General features: G+C 45.5%; 1 protein-coding gene across 4 annotated transcripts in view; it reads right to left on the bottom strand.

Moving 5' to 3' along the window:
• The window catches only part of TEAD3 (TEA domain transcription factor 3), a 308,072-nt gene extending 285,788 nt beyond the window's left edge, over nucleotides 1-22,284 (bottom strand). For 2 of the 4 annotated variants that reach the window (XM_069238769.1, XM_069238773.1), the window contains exon 1: nucleotides 21,934-22,284. The gene's annotated coding sequence lies outside the window, so the exon portion shown is untranslated. Of the gene's footprint in view, nucleotides 1-18,049; nucleotides 18,191-21,933 lie in introns of those variants that run through there. The other 2 variants (XM_069238774.1, XM_069238770.1) reach the window with 2 other exon arrangements.
• Nucleotides 22,285-23,100: the final 816 nt, after the last annotated feature.

Genomic DNA, 23,100 nt, shown 5'->3' with positions numbered 1-23,100 from the left:
ACTAGCTGAACTCTGGACCAGTCCTGTGACCTGGATGGGCACACCTAGCATGTCCTCATTGCAGAGACTGGAGTAAAGAGTGGTGGTCACGGCATAACATGGGTAAAAGAAATTAACAGTGTGACCAGACCTTTTTATCGGTGTCAATGGGGTTGAGGAGTACTGGGCCACCAGACTAAAGTTCCACTTCATTGCTATCCAGACGATTGCAATGATACCCCAAGTGCATATTCCAAGCATGTACAGCAAGTATATTATATGCATGATGTGTCAGTAAGCAAATACAAAGGAGGCCAGTGGAATCCATTCTGGATATTCCTGGCCTTGCTTAGCACAAGTCTGTGCCACCATACAGTGGACAGGTATTGCCTGTATTCCTTTAGTTGGAGGGATGAGACTCAGCCACTGAAGTGAAGGTAGCGTGGGCAGGGCTGCCTTTAGAAATTCTATGCACCCTTTTGGTTAGCAAGGAGATGCCGATCGGGCTTCCTGAGCACTGTCATTTGGTGGATAGTAGGGTTAAAGGTGGGTCAGCACAGTCTGTTGTGAAAGGTGAGGACGTCCCGAGGTGAAGCCTGTCCTTTGTCTGTCCTGGATTACGCCTTCAGCTGGGCTGATGACAGCCATGTGCAGAAACCTGACAAAAGACACAACCACCAAAAGAGACTCTGAATTCTAGGCACGGAAAGAAAGAATTTGTCTTGAGAATGAAGATCGAGAGTGGTAGCATACACTCTAAATGTTTTAGCAAACACAGAAGGGAAAATTTATGAACCATGGACCAGAATTCAAAATAATAATAATCTGCTTTACTGGCAATCTATGGAGTTGCTTCAAGATAGGTGAAATGTTCTCCCTAATGGGAGCTCTATTGAAAAGACGAGCCACTGTGTTTAGAATTAACTGCAAACTCCTAATAGATTTTTTTGGCAAAGTCAAATTGCATGAATTAGGTTAGTCTAGTGTATAAAAGTAGTAACTACTTGCTGCTAGAGGCCTGGTAGGATCTTTAATTGGTAGAAATATATACTGGCTGCTCTGTTGATCTGAGGGCGTTTAAGTGCAATTTGCATCTACCAGAACCCCCATTTTTTTTGTACTACTGTTACAAGGGTAGGAGAGGGCATGGAGTCCACACGTACTACTTGTAAAGCTGTGGACCTCCCCTGATGTGCCTAAAAGCTTGCATGCTTTGTGAAAGTGAAAGCCTCTGCCAGGCCCTGCAGGAACAGACTGCCCAGGAGGAGGGTGGTCCACTACATTCTCGGTAGCTTTGGGACATCCAGGAACAGTGGACTAATCAAGAGAGCTAGGGAGGACCCCGGTGCCTGTAGGTCCCCATCCTCTTATCTCAGTTCCTGGAGTAACCAAGAACCATCTCGCTGTCCTCTTCATCAGCTCAGTCGTTGCTGGAACTTCATGGTTGCTATTGTGATTGCTAGCAGCTTAGTCAGGGCAGCAACTAAGTGTTTTCTCCAGGCCCAGACAAGGGCTAGAGCTACCCGTTGCTATAGGCCTAGTTGAGGGTACAACTGCCTGTTGCTGTAGGCCTAGGCAAGACCTTCAACTGCCTGTTGCTATAGACCAAGGTGTGTGCTACAACTGCCTGTTTGCAGAAGGTCTGGACAAAGGCTACAACTGTACGATTGCCATCGGCCAACCCAGCGCTAAACTTACTGGCCTTCAAGTCAGTACCGCAACCTCTTAAACTGCAGCCACCGTTTCAAAGGCTGCATCCGTTTTGGCCTGCACAGGGCATTAGCGTCAGAAGAATACCATGGCATGGCTGGCCTGTAACTGCACCAGCCCCAGAATCGCACCAACCCGATCAAGGAAGGCAGCTATGCTCATCTGATTGACGCAGTATGCGCCTGCCGCTCTATTCGCCAGCAGGGCTTGCTGGCTCACTGCAACCCCAGAGGGCTGCCCCAGTGCAAGGCAGGCAGGCAGAGGACTCGTAAAGTGTTTACTATCCTATAGAGGTTTAAGAACACAAACTGTGAGCATATAAAAACAAGCATTTGCAATGCTACCGGTCTCGCATTTGCTTGAGCTAGAGCAATTAGCATTGCAAACTCCTAACCGGAATTTTCTTGCCACATAAATTGGAAAAAATAAGAAAATAAAAAACACAGTTTCGCATAACTAACTGGACTTTATTTGCCATTAAACTGAAAAGTAAAAGTTTCACATAAGTAAGCTGACGACCGCAGTCAGTGCAAAGCAGACACACAAAGGGAAATAAAAGTTAACTCGTACTGAAACCTATTGGCAAAAGTGCAATTATCCATGTAACCGTCAAAAGTGCAATTAACTATGTAACAGGGTCGATGTCATGCAAAGCGCTTGACTTCTGTCCAGCGAGAGCCCGCTGCGAAAATAGCAAAAAAGTAGTCCATGCATTCCTTTCACTAATTAAAGCAAGCAGATTTTCAAAGGCAAGCTCATGAACCAATGAAAGAAACTGACGTGACATGGGCGTGGTTTGAAGCCCAGAGAGAGATTACAACACAGGACGGAACGCTTTGTGCTCGCCCAAAAAAAAAAAAAAAAAAAAAAAAAAAAAAAAAAAAATGCATGCGAGCCCGATTGAAACTACTCCTGAACTCACTAGAAGAGGAACCCAGAGTTAGGGAGATCATCTCGGAGCAGACAGGGAGTGAGGTGGGTGCAGGGCTCAAAGACAGCACTCGAAAAAACCAACTTGGTCATTCATTAAACTGTGCAGTATTTAGTGATACTGAGTGATTAAAATACTTTCTTGTAAAGGCAACCACTGAGGTGGACATGGATTACTGCGGGTAACGGGACAAAGCAGATCGACTTCATACTTAGTTTAAATAAATCAATACATTGGGGACGTAAAACTAAGACAGAAGATTATTATTCAGGTATTTCATAATTTCTATTTTACACTTTATTGAAGTGAAATACCCAAGTACTGGAACAGGAGGAATATCTAAAAGACATTCAATATTAAAGCGCCTGGTCTGGTTGGCTACACTGAACCCATCTGGTAAAGCTTTTCAGGGGCAGATTAGCGATACCGTTATTGCATACATTTAATTTCTTCTACTCACAAGCCACGAGCCAGATGATGGACTCTGAAACAGTACACGTGCCGAACCGAAAAAAGATCCTAAGCAATGTGGGTCTTAAAGACCTATAGCTTTATTAGATAAAAATGCAAAAATATGTACTAAGGGGTTGGTTCGGTGTCCTGAGAACGTTTGGCCCAGCTTTGTGTATCCCACATAGTTTGGGTTTATCAGGGGAAGGCAAACTAGAGATAATGTCCGTTTGGCATTAGAACTCTGCCAGTTAGCCATCCACAAGAATATACCAGTGCTCTTTCTCTCATTTGATGCAGAGCGGGCGTTCAATATGCAGGACTGGCGATTTCCGTTCAAAACAGTGGGCAAAACTAATCTAGGACCGGATATAACGCAATTTATTGCAGCTAATTTTGTGCAAGCGTCCACAGTGCTTAAAATAAATAATATTCACAGCCCCACAATAAATTTGAGCACAGGAGGGACAGGGGTTCCCACTCTTTCCAAGTGTCTAAGTTAGGATTCAAACCCTTAATACAAAAAATAAACATTATTCCCCAGGTCACGGGAGTAATAGTACAAAAGATAGCCTATAAGATTGACTTATTTGCTGATGATATTTAATCTTTTATCACAAATCCAGAGACACACCCTGTGGCACTAATTCAGGAACTAGAGATTTTCACAGGTGTCAGGCTTCAAGATTAATTATTTTAAATCCACAAGTCCTGGGATCACAAGAATGTCAGAAAGCTGAAAAAAAATAATGACTAAATCGACTTGGAAGAGTCTACAGGGCCTGCGGAATATCTGGGAGTGAAAATCGCCACGCATGTTACTTAATTTTCTGACGCCAATGTTCCAACCCTTTTAGGAGTTCTCTTTAAAGATATACATAGCATGGGGATCTTAAACACTCCATGGTGTAGTAAGTAGGGCAGCCTGTATTAAAATGAATTTTATCCCTACACTACTGCAGTTCACACCGACTTTACCGCTGATATTTTCAAAAAGGATACTGAAAATCATCAAAGGGAAACTTATCAACTTGGAAGGGGAAAGTTCCACAAATATCGAAAACTGCACTCTACAGAAAGAAATGAGGAGTTTAGCGTTCCCACAAATTAAAAGATACATCCGATCTACTCAGCTTCGTTCACTAAGTGATCTCACCGCTCCCAGAGGCGATACACCCTGGGTGCAATCAACCTAAATTATACTTCTAAGCTAATTTATGTCATGCCCTGCTCTCATCATGCAAGTGGCGACAAACAAAGGGCCTGATCACGATGTTGGCGGATGGTATACCCATCACAAATGTGGAAGATATTACGTCCGCCAATTTACAAGTTCCATTATATCCTATTGACCTTGTAATATGTCGGACAGGATATTTGTCACAATTGTGACAGAGTATCCCATCCACAAAGATCTTAATCAGGCCCAAAATCTTTTGAACAAAAGCAAATTCCACTGAAGCATCATCAGCCAAAAAAGGAGAGAAGTGACCACGTACCCATCTCCTCAAATTAAAAATTGTACTCTATGAGGACTATCAGCACTAGGCAATGGTACGCGGTTTTAACTGAATGGTGTCTTAGCTTTATGAGCTAGGAATACATTTATACCAATAGCTGCACTGTACTTATTATCTAGCCTTATTATTGGTTTTAAATACCAGAAGTAAAACCATATAGGCTACTTAACTACCGGTCAACAAAGTAGCTATACAGACGATTTATTTAGGAAACAACTACTTACATCCTACTTACAAATCTTTAAATAGGTGTTGCCTTGGAAGATTTTGGGAGGCGTGGGTTCCCCTTTCAGATAAGCAACACAGCAGGGGGGGGGGGGCAGGTATACAATATAAAATAGTGTGTATTTGCTGGTCAGATAATTGTAGACGTGTTAAGCTTACCAAGAATAACTGTGTAAAAGATTAAATCATTTAGCCATGATCATTTAAAGTACATTTTCTTTTAAAATGTCTTATGACTAAGTCGCACAAGTCACAGTTCACAAATCTATTGCCCCAGTATGAAGCACATTTTCTCATCCTTACGTCAAGTAACTACTCTGGTGGGCAACCATTTCTCTTCATTGTCTCTCCATTCTTTCCCGCAAAGACATTGCCAAAATAAACAAGCTAACGATTCTTTTCTGAGTACCCAAAATTCTTTCCTTCTGTGGCTGTGCAACCTGGGCTAAGTACAACCCTTTCCACACCTGACTCTCAGGGTAGTGTGGAGGACAAATCAAAGGCTTCCCCAGAGGCAGTGGGGTGTGCTCGAATGATGTACTCTACTGTCCACTCCACAGCCACAGTAATCGTTTAATTTTTCAAACATATTTTTATTGTTATATTTAGTGTAATACATTTTAAACATTATAACATCATTGTGCCTTGGTCATCACATGGGTTGCAGCCCTTTATGTACAGACAAGAGTTAAAAGTAAAAACAAGGTATGTTGGGTTAAAAGCAAAGAAAAACTTATGAGATTAAATTAAATTATGTCAGTTCCTTGGTCTAAATTGGAAAAAGTCGAAACTTAACCGAAAAACCAGCAATAATTTAGAATGGCGGCAACTGTGACAGACTCAGCAGGAAAGAAGCCCCATGTTGGCGGCCATATGAACAAAAGTGCCCTGAAAAAAAACAACAACAATTCTATCACAACCTGAAGAGCCAGGACTAACCCATTCTTCTAGGGTTGGGTAAGACAATCGGCTAATCTTATATAGCCAAACCCAAAGGAGGATTCCCTGTCTAAGCCCTCCTTGAGTGTACAAGGACAGCCTAGTTGTACTGAAGCACTGCTAATGTATTCAGAGCAGGATCGTGTCCAGCTGTGAAGGAAACCAGCAGTTTCCAATTTACTGTGGCTCAAAAGAAAATCTGAGGCTGCAGAAGTCCCTCATTCCAATAGGCCATTATGTTTACAGGGCATACCTCCTGATGTCTCAGTGAAAGTTTGAAGTGAGTAGTCTTCAGCCTCAGAAGCTCCAGCTCGCACTGCAGGTTCTTGCAGTCATCCGCAAAGATGACCACAATCCGAGTGAGGATATGTCTCAAAGGGTACCCCATAAGCCATATTTTTCCGGGATGGGCACCAGCTGAAGCAACCAATCAGAAATGTAGGCTACTATAGGAACATGAGGGATTAGGTACTTCAGATGAACTCTTGCCTTTTGGTCGGGTGGAGAAACACCTTTCAAAGTTGGAAATGTATTTGGGGTGAGAAACAGCCCAGTGTTAAATTTACATAATTTGCTTTTGCGTAGGTGTGCGAAATTGTGGAACAAAATGACAATGCGAAAATGACTATAGTGCTATATTTTAGCAAGAAATATATGTCGGCATCCATTTTTTGACCGAGCACACATTTTATGCAATTTCAAAAAGAGCAAAACACACAAACGAAGCCAACAGTAGCCACTCATGTCGTACTTGTTCCTGTGCTCATCGTAAAATTTTCAATGTGAACGCCACATAATTACGCAACATGGCCTAGAAGCGTAAGGTCTCTCTCTGGCACAGTAAGCAGTACCTCAGCCCACTCTTAGCAATGCCTGACCTTGCAAACCAGATTACATGACGGGGGAACAACCCTTGCTGAGGTGCCAAATTTCTCACCAAAAATGACAGCCAATTCTTCATGTTTAGAGGATCTGAAAGGGCCACAAGCTGGTAATTGACAAAAAAAAAAAAGAAAGTACGTAAAACCTACTGCGTCCTTTTTTTATGCTTCAAATTCTGCCTCAGTTTGCTTTAATAGTCGTTTAGGAGCAGTTACTACACCAATAAAATAGTTTTTCACATTATTTTGCTTTATATTTGCAGCTTTTAGCTTATAATTAGGATGAGGAAAAATATTGGCTTCTACTGAGTTTCACAGTGTTTACAATGCTACTAACATAAAAATGTGACCTTATCTGTAAAATACTAAGAGTGACAACCCCAGACCAAGCTCCAGAAGTTTGTCTATTGTCTATGGGAATTGATCAAAATATGGTCCTTGGACAGCAGTCCACTTACATCCAAGTAAGAAAGTTATTTAATAGGCTGAAAGCTACTTTGCGTAAGGATCACCCCTACACAAGCCCCCCCGCTCCTCCTGAAAAAAGCAGTGGCAAACCCAATTGATCTCACCTATGTGGGAGCTATAGGCTTTGCCAATGTTTTTCAGCCATGTTGTACATGGTATTCAGCATGGATAAATTTAATGGCAGGCGCAGAGTGACACAGAGGAGAGTCGAGTTGAGTGGCATGGAGTAGCATAGAGTAGTACAGTTGTAGGTGTAACTAACTAAAGGGTCAATACAAAATGGCAGATACAGTGGAAACATAAATAAGCTGCATGCCTGTATTGAAAGTACATTGCACGTCCAGAAGAAATACAAGGAAGGCCAAAGAGGAGGAAGAAAATATGTACTTGGTCCATGCTCCAGGGAGAAGCTGACAAAAGAAAGGAAGGGAAGTGTACAGGAGGTAAGCAATCAAAAGTTTGCAAATAAGCGTGACAACAAAAGCAACTAATAGTATGCTGTCAGAGGGCTGTAACCGCACTGAATTGTAAACAAAATGTCTTGCAGCACAGTGTATGCTGTGTAGGAGAGAGCTGGCAAGCGCAGGCATGAGAGAAGCTTGAGGGATGCATCTTTCACCAGGGTCAAAAATGCAGAAAAACGAGAAATAAAGGGAGCATCTGACCCATTTCTTTTGGGGGGGGGGGGGGAGGGAAACCCCAAGCAGGGCTGGCTACTTTCAACCGAGAAAGTGTGAAACCTGCACGCGTCTGCAGTGCTTCCATAAAGTGACATCAAATATTGGCTGTTTCTGGTAACACTAAATTGAATGCAAACATTCTCTCTGATGTCATCCTATTGCCAAAACCGCCGCAGCCCCGTCACTGGCTGGCAAACCAAAGAACATGCAAATATGCCCTGCACAACACACTCCCTCAGACCCTGCTCCCGCCCGGCAAGAGAGTCGTCGAATTATTTTCAGCATTATTTGATACGTGGGGTGCAGGCCAAGAAGAAGGGTATATTTATTAGCATTAGTTACCCACGTATTTATGCCCCACCAGCTTCAGCACCTATTGCAGACGCAATTAAGACCAATGTCGGCATTAAACCGTAAATGGCTTGAGCAAGCCAGTCACCTCCAGCCAAACCCAAACCCAATGAACCACATTTGTGACGTACCCTTCTGGGATACGCTTCACGTGCTGCCACCTTCCCAGTGTCTCTGGGTGTGGCCCGACGGTTAACAGTGACACCGAAAGTCCCCCTTCGCATGCAACCCCTGGTGAACAGCAACCCTGGGCTGCTGCTTATTTAGGAGAGCACTAACTTTCGGAAAGACGGGAAATAATGCGCAAGCATTTATTTACAAGATAACTGAAGTAAAAGAAAAGAAGTAAAAACAAAAAGGTATCCTACACTACTTAATTTTGGGAACACATTCATGTTTAAAGACATCCTGCAACACACAGGTATAAAAAAATTACAAAGTGTCTTCAAAATTCCAAACTTTTTTCATTAACATGTAGAACCGTTTCACCTGCATTTATAAGAGTATATCAGTACGTTGAGAAGTATTATTATTATTTTTTTTTTTAAGGGACAGTTTTTAAAAATTAACTTCGGATCATTCACGCCTCTTCCCACCCTGACAACAATGCCAAGAAGGAACTAAGAGGCAAGTCAGTTGTCCTGTTGAACCCTCTGGGTGGCCTGGGTTCTTATTATACTATAGTTTATTAAATCAAAAACATTAGAAGATTTTGTACCATGTATATTCTGAACACGAATAGTTCAAGGTGTTCCTTCATGTGAAATGAAGAAGAGGGGGGCAAAGTGAAATAAAACAATTGCCTAGGCTCACACAATGTGGTCAAGTGGTGAAGCCGGGACTTATCATAGGTTTCTTTGTTTCACATTAAGCAACTCTATTTCATTCAAATTCAATAATGAAGACGCTTCTTTTGTTACATTTGTCTCTTCCGAGGTAGCGATAGTAAGCAGAGAGGGCTGGTGAAGGGTTAGCAATTCAGATTCTGCTTAGCACAGTATTGTCAAATCTATGACTCTTTTAGAGAGACTAGGGGATTAGAGTGCAGTATGGACTGAAACCCTCAAAATAAATCAATGACTCTCTGACCACACAATGTACATGCTTCGCTTCACCAATGCCCACCTTACCCCTGCCTGAAAAGGCCCAATCCCATCCGCTTACATTAATGTGGCTCCCGGGCACTCCACAGACCATATTTTGGGGCCCCTGGAAAAATGTTTGTGAGTACCCACGGGTTATTATGTCTGCAACAGTGGAAACAAGAGGCCTGAGCTCTAATCTTGGCTCCCCAAATCATTGCATACTAGGCACCTGGGCCAATTACTGAGCTCTGAATACTGAAAAACGTTATAACTAGACCTACCATCCTAAACAAGCAATATTTAGGAGCTGGAATTATACACCTATTATTTAATGCATAGTTTTGAAGGTCAGTGCCTGCAATAACTAGGCCTCCTTAACAGTATTAGGTGTCCAGCTCCCATGTTTTCCATTCCCATGCATGAGTAACTCATCCAGGAAGTTTTTTTCCTTTGAATTCTGTGATTTTTAATCCTATTTCCCCCATTAGGAAACTGGGACTCCACATCCAAAATGGAAGGCTGGATGAGCTACTTGAAAAAGGACAACTTGTGAACAGGGGAGGGGGGGGGGGGGGGGGGGGGGAAGGGGGGAAGGTCAGTTTAACCCCTTCGCTGCCAGGCCTTTTCCCCCCTCAGGTGCCAGGCCTTTTTTTTGTTTATTTGGGGCAGTTTGTGCTTAGGCCCTCATAGCTTTTTGTCCACATAAGCTACCCACACTCCCCTCAGTCTCTGGTAAAAATGATACCTCACTTGTGTAGGTGGGCCAAGTGCCTGTGACAGGGAAGAGCCAAAAACACGTTGAAATTGAGGGGGAATCAAAGTGGGTCCAAAAGGGCTGTTTGAAGAAAAAAAATAATAATAATTAGGCTGACAAGTGGGGCAGAATGTTTATTGGTATACATGCGACAATGCTGGGTGGTAGGAATTTTTTGGATTCCTGAAGGTTCCATCACAAACGTGGGAAAATTTGTGATTTTTAAGTAAAGTTGAAGGTTTGCAGGGCATTGTGGGTAAGGAAATGGTGCAGTGTGCATATGAAACACACCACCCTGGACTCACCCAGATGTTTACTTTTCAGATGCATCAAGGTCTTCTAGATTTTTCTACATGGCAGCGTCCCAAAGTCTAAAATGTACATCCCTCACCATTCCAAAATAACTTTGCCCCCATGGGAGCGACCCTTGCCTAAAGGGTCGCTCCCCTTGCGTGAAACTGAAGTAAAAAAAAAAAAAAAAAATCCCTGGTGTCCAGTGGTTTCTGACACTTTTCGGGGCAGGTTGGGCTAAGAAAAATGGATTGATCTGCCCCCAAGAGGGGCAGAAATGGCCTAAAAAGAATGTTCTCCCCCAGGGGGGTGACCCTTGCCTAGGGGTCGCTCCCCATCTGTAAAAAAAAAAAAAAAAAAAAAAAAAAAAATCCATGGTGCCTAGTGGTTTCTGCCCCATTAGGGCAGATCGGCTTAATTAAAATGGGCAGATCTGCCCCCAAGAGGGGCAGAAGTGGCCTAAAATAAATTTGCCCACCCCATGGCTCCCCGTAGGTTTATGAAAAAAATAAAAATGATTATAATCATTTTTATTTTTATCTCTGGTGCCTAGTGGCTTCTGCCCAACCACCCAGGGGCAGATTGGCCTAATTAAACTAGGGGGAGGGGGGCAGAAAAGGCTTTAAAATAATGCCTGCTCCCCCCCCCCCCCCAGGGGAGCAACCCTTGCCACAAAGGGTCGCTCCCCCTTATTGTTATAATAAAAATAAAAACTCTCTGGTGTCTAGTGGGCTTTACAATCGGGCTGCAGAAATGCTCAGAGAGACATCAAAAGGAAAAGCCTTTCTTTTCCTTTGATGCCTCTCCTGCCCCCAGCCCGTGATCGGAAGAGAAATGCAAAGCAATTCCCCTTACATCCCTGACCATGGGGAGGTGGTCTCGTCCTCGGCACACGAGGCTGAGGGCAAGACCACCAAGTCCTGGGCACCCGGGGGGGGGGTTAAGATATCGGGGGGTTAAGATATCGGGTGGTTTGGGCAGTGTCCCTGGCTCCCCAAGCATGTTTGAGAGCAGGATACTTTATTCATCTTCTGGCCTTGAAAGGCAGGTAGCTTTAACACAGAGGGAACTGTTGCATTTTGCTCTCCAATTTCAGGTTCCTTTCCCTGAGAAGAGGCCTGGCCTATGTGAGATGTAGCTTGCAATTAAGCATCTTCTACTGGCTAGATGACCGAGGGCTCGATTAATTAAATAGAAATGGCACATTACACTCGCAGAAGCTCTCTTCTGCGATGTTGTACATGTACAGCTTTTACGAGTTCACAAACATTCCCTGCAGTTCACCTGGAAAGCTGCACCAATCACACTTATTTTGCTCCTCTTCCCACCATGGAAAATGAGCTACTTCGGACCTTTGCTAAAGCAAATCTCCAACCACTTCCAGGGTAGGAAAGAGTCAGAGAGGAATGCTTGAAAGTAAGCAACCTTAAGAGTTTGTGGATCTTCACAAACATGCAAGACACGTTAAGGCTGGATCCTCGATCATGTGGAGTTAACTATTAAATAATTGTACACAGTTGTGACATTCACTCAAGCAGCAGTAAAACCATTTACTGCCATGTTTTCTTTGGTGAATTCTTGGCACCCATAAATGCAGCCATATTTGTATTAAAATTGTTTACAGAAGCAAATGCCTTTGTGAATCTGAACCCTTAGGTTGTAATACTATTTTTTCCTATTGACTAAATTTTGTGACCTTGGGCAAACCACTTTATTTGTGTTCCTCAGATGCTACACTTAACGGATTTAGAACCTCTGTACTTTGTTATACAAAATATTGGGCATTTACATCTTCTGTAGTGTTTCTCTAGTTTCTGGCTACTACCCCCTGCAACGTGCCCCGGGGTTTTCCGGGTAAATGTAAATTTTTGCCACTGGTACTGAGGTTTTACCACTGAGATGCACTAGGTCCCTGCTAAACAGCTCCCCAGTGCCAGTGCTTTTCCCCCCCAAAACAGGTAACATGGTGTACAATTGGCACACTCCTCCAAGTCCCTAGTAAGTGGTACCCCCGTTACCTAGACCCTTGGTAGATGAGAGGGTCTCAAAGGACTGCAGCACAGACTTTCACCCTAAGCCCCCCCCCCTAAAAGGGAGAAGCACACAGCTGCCATTGCAGCCTACATGCCCTGGTGCAAACCAGGAGAAAACACTACATGGCACACCCTTAGTATGCCATGCAGAAATCACTACAGCTACGTATACATAAGTCACGTCTAAGGCAGGCCTAATAGCCCTAAGGCAGGGTGCAGTACACTTACTGCATGGCCATATCTGCATGAGTGAATATGGCCCTGTGATGCTCAGCCCCATTGCTGAGCATTGCAAGTGAACCGGGAAGCCATTTTAAGGGGTGTGCTGGACACTCGTCAACACGAGAGACCCAGACACATAATGGCTTCATCGAACCCTCTGGTGTTTGTTATCAAACACCTCATCTTAATGAATCCAGACTGATGCCAGCCTTGGATTTATTTGGACGTATGCCCAGAGGGCACCTTAGAGGTGCCCCCTGAACTTTATTAGTCTCTTGGTGTGCTGACTAGCTAGTTTAGTCCAGTGTGCCACCACCAGACACATTTCTGACCCCATGAAGGTGAAAGCCCAGGCTCTCAGAGGTCAGAAACAATGCCTGTTATGGAAAGGGGCATTACTACCCACTCCAGCAGAGTGGCTAGCAGACCTGCATACCAAGGCCGGGGTCTTCAAAGACCCTGCCCCTTTGGTATGCACATCCCCTGACTTCCCCAGCGCTGGGAGTTGCCACCCCCTGCCCGGAGGCCCATTTGGCACCAGGACAGGTGGGAAAATTAGCTGGTCAGTAATCGCGTACCACCCCTGGGCTAACCACACCCCTAGGGCGGGCTACCAGAGGGTGAACACTCGAAGAAGGGTTTCACCATCTTGGTTGTAATCAGAACTGGTCCTTCTGGGACAGGGTAATGCCCCCTCCCCACAGGAAGTGGTCATAACATGGTGTAGGCACCCCCAAGGGTAAGTAGCCCAACTCAGTACTTAGGTGGGTCCCCGACACCAGAAGCCAGCTTCGGAAGACAGATAACTGCAAACGCCTGGTAAACTTTTGACAGAAAACCCTGCCTGCTTACCTGCTACTGTCCCGACAATCACGACACCACGACTCGTCCTGCAGCTGTGGGAACACTAGAAGCTTCAGGGGTTCTCCAGAACTTCATCAGCATCTCCTCTGGAGTGGAGGAGCCACTTCCCTGCAGCTTCCAGGCACCAACTGCAACCATCCCATCCACCAACCTGCTGACCCTCGGGTCCATCATCGCAGCAGTCACCCAGGAGGAGGTCCCTGTGCTCTAAGAAGCCAGTCCTGTCTCCCCTCCAAGTGAGGAGACCCAAGGATCCACTGGAGCCAAGCTGCACCCATCCCTGGGGCACTAACCTAGGCTTGGTGAAGCCCACTCTGGACTCCAACACCAGATCTGAAGATCTGCTGGTGAGGGACATCAGCATCACAGAGGGCAACCTTCACAGTCGTCCAGTTGCCTGGTCTTGTCTCCCCTATTGCATGTCCCCAAAAGAACTGTGCGCACCTTTGCAGGAGCACCACCGCTAAGGATCCATTGCACCCAAACACCCCAGCCCACGACTTTCAATGGTGTCCCCCCTGCTCTCAGAATGCCCACTGATCAAGCCCCCCTGTTGGGAGCTTACAGGCTTGTCCCCAAGTCCCTCCTTTCATTCTTTTTCCAGGTGCACCCCCTCGTCGCCAAGTGTTCGGTGCGCACGAACCTGACACGACCAACATCACTGCACCCGGACACTCCTAGGCAGGTAAACCTGAACAGCTGATCTTCTCAATAACTTTGCATCCGTAGCACCTTCAGGAAATCCACGAGAACTGAGTGTAAAAACGTCCACGCAACCATAGTACTTTGAAAACTTGTGCTGCGTAAAAACATATTCATCTACAAATAGTGTTACTTACTTGCAGATTGTTCCAAGAACTGCTACACTATCTATTCTTCTGCAAATGTTCTGGTGTTTATGAATAATACAACAAAGTAACAATTTTTCTAAACAATCAGTTTGAGTTGCTTCTTGAGTGTGTCTCATTCATTGACTCTGCATGTTCAACAAATGTTTAGCACTACCCTCTGATAAGCTTAACTGCTCGCCCACACTACCACAAAAGAAAGCTTTTGTGATATACAGGGTGCGAAAATGACTACCAATAAGGGGAGCCCTGGACAAACTGCATTGTGACCCCCTACATTGGGTTACTGCATAGATAGCCAGCTTCCTACAGTAAGGCTTCTTGAGCATTTTGGTGAACTATGTCTGTCTGGAGAACCAATAAAAACACCTCTATCAATTGCAAACAGAAGAAAGCCCTTGAACTGCTCAACACAAATCGGATTTCATTCAAAGTCAGGATATGGATCACAATTTATCCTCGCATGTGAGGTGTGAAATGTTTGGCCATTCCAGACTTTTTAATTTTTGCCAATGTGCATTCTGGTATCTGTAGTATCATTAGGAAAAACAAAGAACTGCAAGTACCAGAAAGCTAAATACAGTGAAGTGAAAAGCCAGAATTGGCAGATAATCCACACGCCATACAGAGGTTAAAAAGTAAGCATTGCCAAAGCCGGTAGGTCTAGATTCAGGAAACAGGCAATGAATTTGTTATATTTATTTTTGTGAGCACGTATAACAGAAGGCGAGGAGAGTTTGGCGCACCAACACTGAAACTGAATGTACTACTTTTTATTTAAAAGTGAACATGTGATTGGGCAAAATGTTCTCACTCAAAGCAAGAGAGTGAATAGCTGAAGTGGGCTAACCCATTGCCCCATGCGTTATACAGAAAGTGGCAGGTTCGATGCGAAATGTGAATGACAACTTAAGTGACCGATGGATGAAGAGGGATGACCCAACGTCCCTATACAGATGCATATACACACATATTTTTGTTCATTCATTATTTTTAAAACACAAGGCAGATACCACTGCCTCTAGGTGAGACGGAGAAAGGCCCCTGAACAAATATGCACACTCAAACACATTAAATACTAAATTACAGAACAAGGACATCAAAACTGTCTCTAGTCCCATCAAGAGTTGACTACGGAATAGACTCCTCAAAACTACCAGAGTGTCAGCGAAGGTAGCCCCCACAACAGCACGTTTTTATCCTGAATATCTGGAAGTATCTTTACATCACTGCCAACATGTGGTCCCCAAACAGGCTGCCAACCGAAAACTGCAGCATCCTGAAAACAGCACGATTTACCTATAAAGCCATACACCTCACCACTCCCAAATACTTGGCACAAACACTTACAATTCTGGGAGGACAGATGCACGCCAGAAGCAAATAAAACATCATATCTAGCTTGAAAAAAAAATATATAGGCAAGCATACTAAAAAAAAAAAAAAAAAAAAAAAAAAAAAAAAAAATATAGTGATTGAAGTGTCACCCACTGCTACACGACATAAAAAAAAAAAACGATAAAACACGTTGGGCTGTTGCCCCACACAATACCACAAATAAATGTGAAACAAAATAACCATCATCAAAATTCTTCTGAACACTGCTTATTCCAAGTGTCATGACTTAGGCCAGCTACTAGACGGAGGTTTATAGTTCTAAAATATGTCAAGCAGAGGTGTGGTACCAGAAAAATATTTTTATTTTCAAAAAGTCCAGCTTCGGCTAACCAGTAACAGATAACACATTTAAACGCAACATAAATGCTACAAAATGTTTTTTGTTTTTTTAAACACAAAAAAAAAACAATAAGACGAGTTCACGCATTTAAAATGTGTTTCACGACAAAGTCGGTTACTCGAACACGTTTATAAAATGTTTTTACAAACTGTGCTTGAACACAAAGCATTTGTATATATCTGTGTATATGTTTGAGAACAGCGCTTGAAGCATTCTATGCAAATTAAAACATGCATGCAAAACGCTGTTCAATTTTAACGCTGGTCTTTAGAGGACACGTCCCTTCACAACGTATTCCCTTTCACGTATTTATCAGGTGAAGACCCCGCAGCCACTTCTAACTAACACTTATGAAATCCTGTAAATCACTCTGACCTCTTACGCAACAGTCCACGCTATACAAAAACACAAACGTGGGAGGTGGGTCACAAAAGTAACCATTCATTATAGTGCGCTGAGGGTGTTGGGTGCCTGGGGGGAACCGACAGAAGCATGCATCTAAAAGAATTGTCCTTTTCAGCCAGTAATTACATCAACTATTCAATGGGTGAAACAAACTTTTAGGCCCAGAGGTCACCATTATTGGACGTTTTCGGGCAACTGTTTCGCCTTCTGGTTGCTCAAACTCTGCCCATCAGAAAGGTGAGCATTTTGTCACGTGCGGAGCAGAGGTGGTCACCGGAGGTGATATTTTGCTTCCACCTTCGCGTTGCTGTAAACTGCCACAGGTACGGAAAAAAATTCATTTTTAATGTTTAGGGAAAACTGCAATATAATCGTGACTTCATTATTATGCACTGTAAATGAAAACGAGAAGGGTTGAGCGATGCAAGTTCGTTCTCTTTTCAGTTGGTCTTAAACTGATAATAACCGTGGCTTGACAACTGCTACTAAATACCCGATGAGTCCAAGAACGAACCAGGGCTGCCAGTCACCTTCAGAGGCCCAGACTTCAACCACCAGACAGCTGGACAGCATTCACAGGCCCAGAAAGTGCAACTGCTACCAGCCTAAAGCAAAGGCCGCAGCGTGCACTGCTGACCGTCGGTGCCCACGCCGAAAAACTCTCCTTCAAAGCACAGAAGCGCAGCTGCTCCCGGTCACCTTTATAAGCCAGGTACGAGTTAATTCTTTCAGTCAGCTGCAGTGAGCCAGATCTGCAACTGCTGTCTGTCACCTGCACTGTTCAAAGCTGCAACCATCAGTGAGGGGCACGACCACCCACCTTTAGAAGTACAACATGTCCCAACTACCAATAATCTACACAATCTGCACACATCCAGACTGAGAAACAGCTTCCGGTCCCTTGCACAGATTCACAAAGAGCAAGGCTAGAGATCACTGTACAATCTCAGAACATGCAACTGCTATAGGTCACCATCGGGGAACCACAGCGTGCAACTTCTACCGGTCACCTGCGTACAAATGCAGTCACTAGTCGCACAGGCCCAGAAACTATTTCTACCAAGTTCCTTCAGCAATCAGTCTCCGGCACATGCCTACTGTACCTCCTTTCTACTATTCACTGCACAGACCCAACTGCTTAGTCACAAGGGCCACTAGCTCATGGTCAACTGCACGTTAAGAGTCCCTGGAACCAGCCACCTACACGCCAAGTGCACCAGCTCACAGCTGCACTGGAGCGCTCCTGCTACCTGCACGCGAAGTGCACCGGCTCACACCTGCACGTGCCTCCGGCACGTGAAGCGTCCCAGCTCACGGTCACCTGCATGTAAAGAGCTCGTGCTAACAGTCACCTGAACGTGAATTGCGCCAGGACGCTGTCATCTTCTCCTGGAGCGCTGCTGCTACCAGCCACCTGCAGGCAAAGTGCAGTAGCTCCCAGCCACCTGCACGTTACGTGCACTAGGTCACCTGCACGTGGAGCACAACTGCTACCAGCCACCTTGCCGCGAGGTGCGCCAGCTCATATCCACCAGAACACCAAGCACTGCTGCAATTAGTCAAAAGCATGGAACATGAACGTCAATCTGCTCCAATGCTACGAGGCCATAGCGGTGTCTGAAGTGCACTATATGAGAAAGCAGCGCACCTGAGCGCCCTGTCTCCCTCGACTTACCGCTCTTCACTCGCACGGAACGAGACGTCACCTGCACCTGCCCAACCGCTGTCCTGTGTCAACTTCATTCAGTCATTTTTAACACAAAAGTGGCACCTGCCGCCCCTGCTCCATCCAGGAATTAAACCTTAGAGTGCCTGATTATAAAGCTCTCGTAACACTCCTGCCCGCCTCCGCAGTAACATTTCTTCACCAGATGTTTTTACTGTTGGCGAATAAACCTGTTCCTCCACACCCCGGCACCACTCAGTGAGACATTCCGGACCGCTGCCGATGACACCGCTGACAGAGGCCCTGAAACCAAATGATGTCATCAGGTGCGACACCTCTGCTTTATTTTGAGGAATTGACACTTCCGACAGAGGCGCTAAAACCACCACAGGTAAACAATAAACGATGTCATCACCGGTGCGACATCTTTGCTTAATGTGGAGGAATGGACAATACAGAAGCAGTTCCAACATTGACATAATCCATGACCTGCAATACACAGAATACTATAACACAGAATCCTGCTTAATGCTAAACATATTGCCTGGGTTCATACACAACGAGGGGTGTTAATCTTCCCGTCAATGAGGAAAGCTGGTATCACTGGCTAAAAAGGTCAAGTGACTGGGCTGCTCTTGGAGGGGGACAATATCTCCATCAACCCACAACTTTCTCGCCATAAAACACTCTTAAGTGCCCAGTGCACCAATAAGCCTGAACGACTTCTGAATTGTAATGCTATTTTTGTCCTGTTAACCAATGCTGGCCCACACGTTAGAGACTCTATGACGCTGCATGCATACACTTCAAGCAGCCCTGCTGTTGGTGCAGAATGCGCTCGGTTAAGTGAACGAGTTGACTAGACGGCCGAGCACACTGCATCACCCTCCTTTCCACGCGCCGCTTTATTAGCACGTCCTCACGAGGTAGGGAGAATCTGCAGGATCGAACCCCGAAGAGAGCAATAGTATAGCGATGTCTATACGAGCATTACCATACAATACATACGTACCACGCGCACCGGAGGGCTGTGTAATACAGAAACAAGTTTCTAAAATGTAGACAGTGACGTAGCTCAGCTCGAACGACTATCTCTCGGTGTTGTACTGCAGCCAACTGCCAGCATGGAACTCGAGGGGCAAGTGCTGAATTAAAACAGATGGGACTCAAGTATCTATAACGGCAGACTAGCGGCTCAAAGAGCCAGCTGCGGAGGCAGCTCCGCAGCCTTGGTGTCGATCTCGCAGGAAGATATTTTGAATTAAGGTCAAAAGAGTTCTGGTTACATGAAAATTAAAGCAAATGTTTTCATCTCGTAAGTACCAGGCTACAAATTGTCCAGCATATGAAAATAAGACAAGTGCAGCAAAACTGTTTGCACATTGTATGTGGTACAAACAACGTATAAATCATCAGAGCACCTTAGTAAAACAAAATCAAGCAAGATAGTACAATTGTATTAAACTAACTGAGAAATCGAAGTGAATTCAAGTATGAGGTTTAAATACGCACAATTATTTACATTTTGGAACATATAATGCATATAAAAGATTAATGGTTCTCGATTATATACAGATTAACATCGGCCACAATTCTCCCGACCTTGGAAGCAGACTAGGATAGTGAGTAGGTCGAAAATTAGCTGTGGTATTGAGAAACGTGATTCAGGTTGAGCTGAAAAGAAACATTTATTCTGAAACCCACTGGAAGCCATAATGCTTTTCGCCTGGAGTCACAGGCATGGTACCTACATGAGGTATGATGATGCTCATACGCCAATCTGATGTTCTGCAGAGAACCTCTTGCCCATCCACAGGCAAAGGTAGTTTAGACAGTCAATGCAAGAGTTGATGCTCAACCCTATTGTGACAGGTCACCAGAACCAGGTCTATCACTCGCTCAAGCTATGAGCGTGAAGAGAATACTCTGACAAAAACTTAAGACCCACATTATTTTTTTTACTATATGTGAAGGTCCTGGTTAAAAAACAACAACCATAGAATGTAGGAGTCCTAAATTGACCTCAACTCCTTTTAAATATTGGAGTGTCACAATGTGTTACAGGCCTGGACTAAAATTCAACACCTTTCCTAATAAAAACCCAAAAGCAGTTCTCCCAAACCAATTTCAATACACACTTTAGACGAAGACCTGAGTTTCCATTTACAGATGTCAGTGGTTCCCGGGTTTGCACAGCACGTGGAGTGGATACACACAGCCGAAAGTGGGAACTATGGTGGATTAAGTTCAACAGTTAAGCCCCTTTGGGTGTGTTTGGGTCCAGAAATGCAGAAAGCCTTCAATAGGGTGCATTTTGTTTAAAATAGGATTTCCAACTTTGGATCCCTAGAAGTAATATAAAGCGGATGACGCCCTTAACGACCACCTTAGTCCCTCCTTCTATTCCGCCTGAATAGCATAATGCTTTCCCCATCTCAATGAGCTATTTCTGTTGTGCTCACAAAAAGAAAATTATGGACCCTACATAAAACAAATGCATTGTGGAGACTACAAAGGCAGCAGGTCGAGGCAAGCCCTATGTCGGTTTTCATCTGAAGGAGTATACTTTTTTGATTATGTGTTTACACATTTGCCCCTTCCATAACTTGAGCCTGAGACAGGTTCTCAGGGGAAGCCACTTGGGGGAACTGTTGTAGCGCTCCAAACAGCCCCACAAGTGAAATAAAGACCACGTGGAGCGCCAGGAGGCCATTCAAATAATATGCAGAGAACATATACAACACTGCAAGAAAAGACCTGACGAGAATTCAACCAACAACATATAGCACAAACCCTGGAGTGAAAGGCCGCGATGAGTCTGTGGGGGATGAGGGCTAACATTTGAATGTAATTTTCTTCAAAGGAAGTCCGCAGAAACAAACTGTAAACTACTTCAGGTAACATGGAGACGTGGGAGTGCAAATTAAGCGGGTGTACAGCTGGATGCGGCGTAGGGCCTGTGCGTAGGAATATTATGTCTTTCAGGTTTAGCCTCGGTCATGCCAGTAAAAGTGGTGCTGCCTGCTTATGGGACAGGTCTGGTGGGTGGAAGTATTATCCGCCCGAGGGAGGGCTGCTGCCTGCGGAAGGATTTCCGTCTGTGAGCAGGTGCCTGCTCTCTGTGGGGGGAGATGTCGGCTCGTGGAGGGGCGGGTTGGCAGTGTGTGATGAGGCTGTAGTGAAGGACGGGGTACTGTGTGAGGAGGGAGTCATGCCTCAGTGGGGAGGGGGTGTCTTTGGTGATATGGGGGTGCTTTGCTGTCTGTGAAAGTGTTCCGGTCAGTGGAGGTGCGTGTCTGTGGGGTGTCAGTTGTCAGCTGGCACACTGCCGTGGTGGTACATGGCTGAGGACGGACTGCTGTGGAGTGTTGCTATCTTGGGAAGAGGTTTGTTGTTTGTGAGCGGAGGTTGCTGCTTGTTTGGGGTTCTGGTGCTGTCTGCGCTGTGGGACGGTCTATGGAGAGTCGCCATCTGCAAGAGACTGCTGTCCGTGACACCCCGTGTTTCCACTTTGGAAATACTTGTCCGGCAGGGCACACCAGAAGAGTACTGTGTATATGTGATACGAGTGTTTTCTCCGGGATTACTGCAGGTTTGTGGGGACTGTTGTCTAGGAAGGAGTAGGTCACTGAGTGAGTGGTTACATGGCTGAAGGGGGCTAGGACTGGGGAGAAGATGTTACCAGAGAAAAGGCTTTCGTGGTAGAGGGGTAGGTGGAAATAATGGGGACTCCGTGCTCAGGGGGTGTAAGGTACGTTGATACTAGGCGGAGCTATGTTGCTGGGCGCAGAATCATATAGGGGAGGAGGGGGGGGAGGGGGGGGGGGGGGGGGGGGACAGCGTACCCTGCTCTCACCCACCAAACTCCTTCATTCTCTCACTCTCCGTCCTACCTGCTCCGGCCCCCGCTCCTCCCCCCAGGGTGCGCGGGCTCGGGGGGCAGCTGTGTGGGCTGAGTGCGGCTCCGTCCTTGGAAGGGGGAGGGGGTCTCCGGTTAGGTCTCGGTGCTGTTCCGGGGACGAAGGGGGGGTCCTTGGGGGCGGTGCTGTTTGGCCGCTCCGGGTCCTCGGTCCGAACTCAGGAAAGTTTTTTGCGGCCTCACCGGTGGGAGGAGAGACGTGTTCGCATGGCTCCACCCTTGTGCAGCCACACCGCCTCCATGTCACCGGCCCTCCCCTTCAATCCGGCCCTCCCCGCTACCGGGACGCCCCCAACAAACTGGCCCAGCCCATGACCATCCCATATCTCACCGACCGTCCCCTCTTCCTCTCTCTACCATTTAACTGGCCGCCCCCAGCCAGGCCCCTCCCTCAGTGGAGGGCCCGCATTTAGTCCATCGCCCCTATTTGGCCACCATCCCCTTCTAAGTACTGCTCCCAACTGTCACCCGACATTCAACCGGTCGTCACCAGGGTAGAAAGTTATTTTATGCACTCCCTCTCTTTTCCTTCTGTTCTTTCTTTCTTTCTTAATTCCGGCCTCCCTCTCCTCTACCGCCCTACGTTAGTTCTTCCCTCCCTTTCTTTCTTCCTTTCTGGTCACTGGTCCCTTCCTTGTCAATGTCCTTCCTGTACCCACCGAACCCACGCTCCCTCGTCCGTCTTACCGGCCTCCCTTTCTTTCCTTATTCCTTTAGCCCTTCTCGCTTTCTCCTTATTTCTTTCATTTTCACTGTATTAACTGTAAAACATTTTACTTGGGTTATCTCTTCCCCCATTTTATATCCTCCCCTACTTCTTCTATTTTGCGTCTCACCTTACTTTCTAAATACGCTTGATTTTCCTTTTAGATTTACCTTTAGTTTACTTTTTTTTTTTTTAATACCAACGGTACTACCATGCTTAGCCAACACACACAAGTGATGTATGTATATATTTTTTAATTAATAGGGTAGTGTCCCATCTGAATGGAAGCGAGTGAGCGACCTCTGACCTGTTTTAGGTCTAGAGCTCGCCCCCCACGTCCGCAGCACCAACCTGCTGTCTCCTGCCTCTGACCCCCGCCCACGCTGCTGCTAGCGTGTTCGAGGCCCTCCTCCACCCGCAGGCATCCTCCTGCGC

The sequence above is a fragment of the Pleurodeles waltl genome, chromosome 6 (assembly GCF_031143425.1).
Source record: "Pleurodeles waltl isolate 20211129_DDA chromosome 6, aPleWal1.hap1.20221129, whole genome shotgun sequence".
NCBI lineage: Eukaryota > Metazoa > Chordata > Amphibia > Caudata > Salamandridae > Pleurodeles > Pleurodeles waltl.
This window is presented reverse-complemented; position numbering and strand designations above follow the sequence as displayed.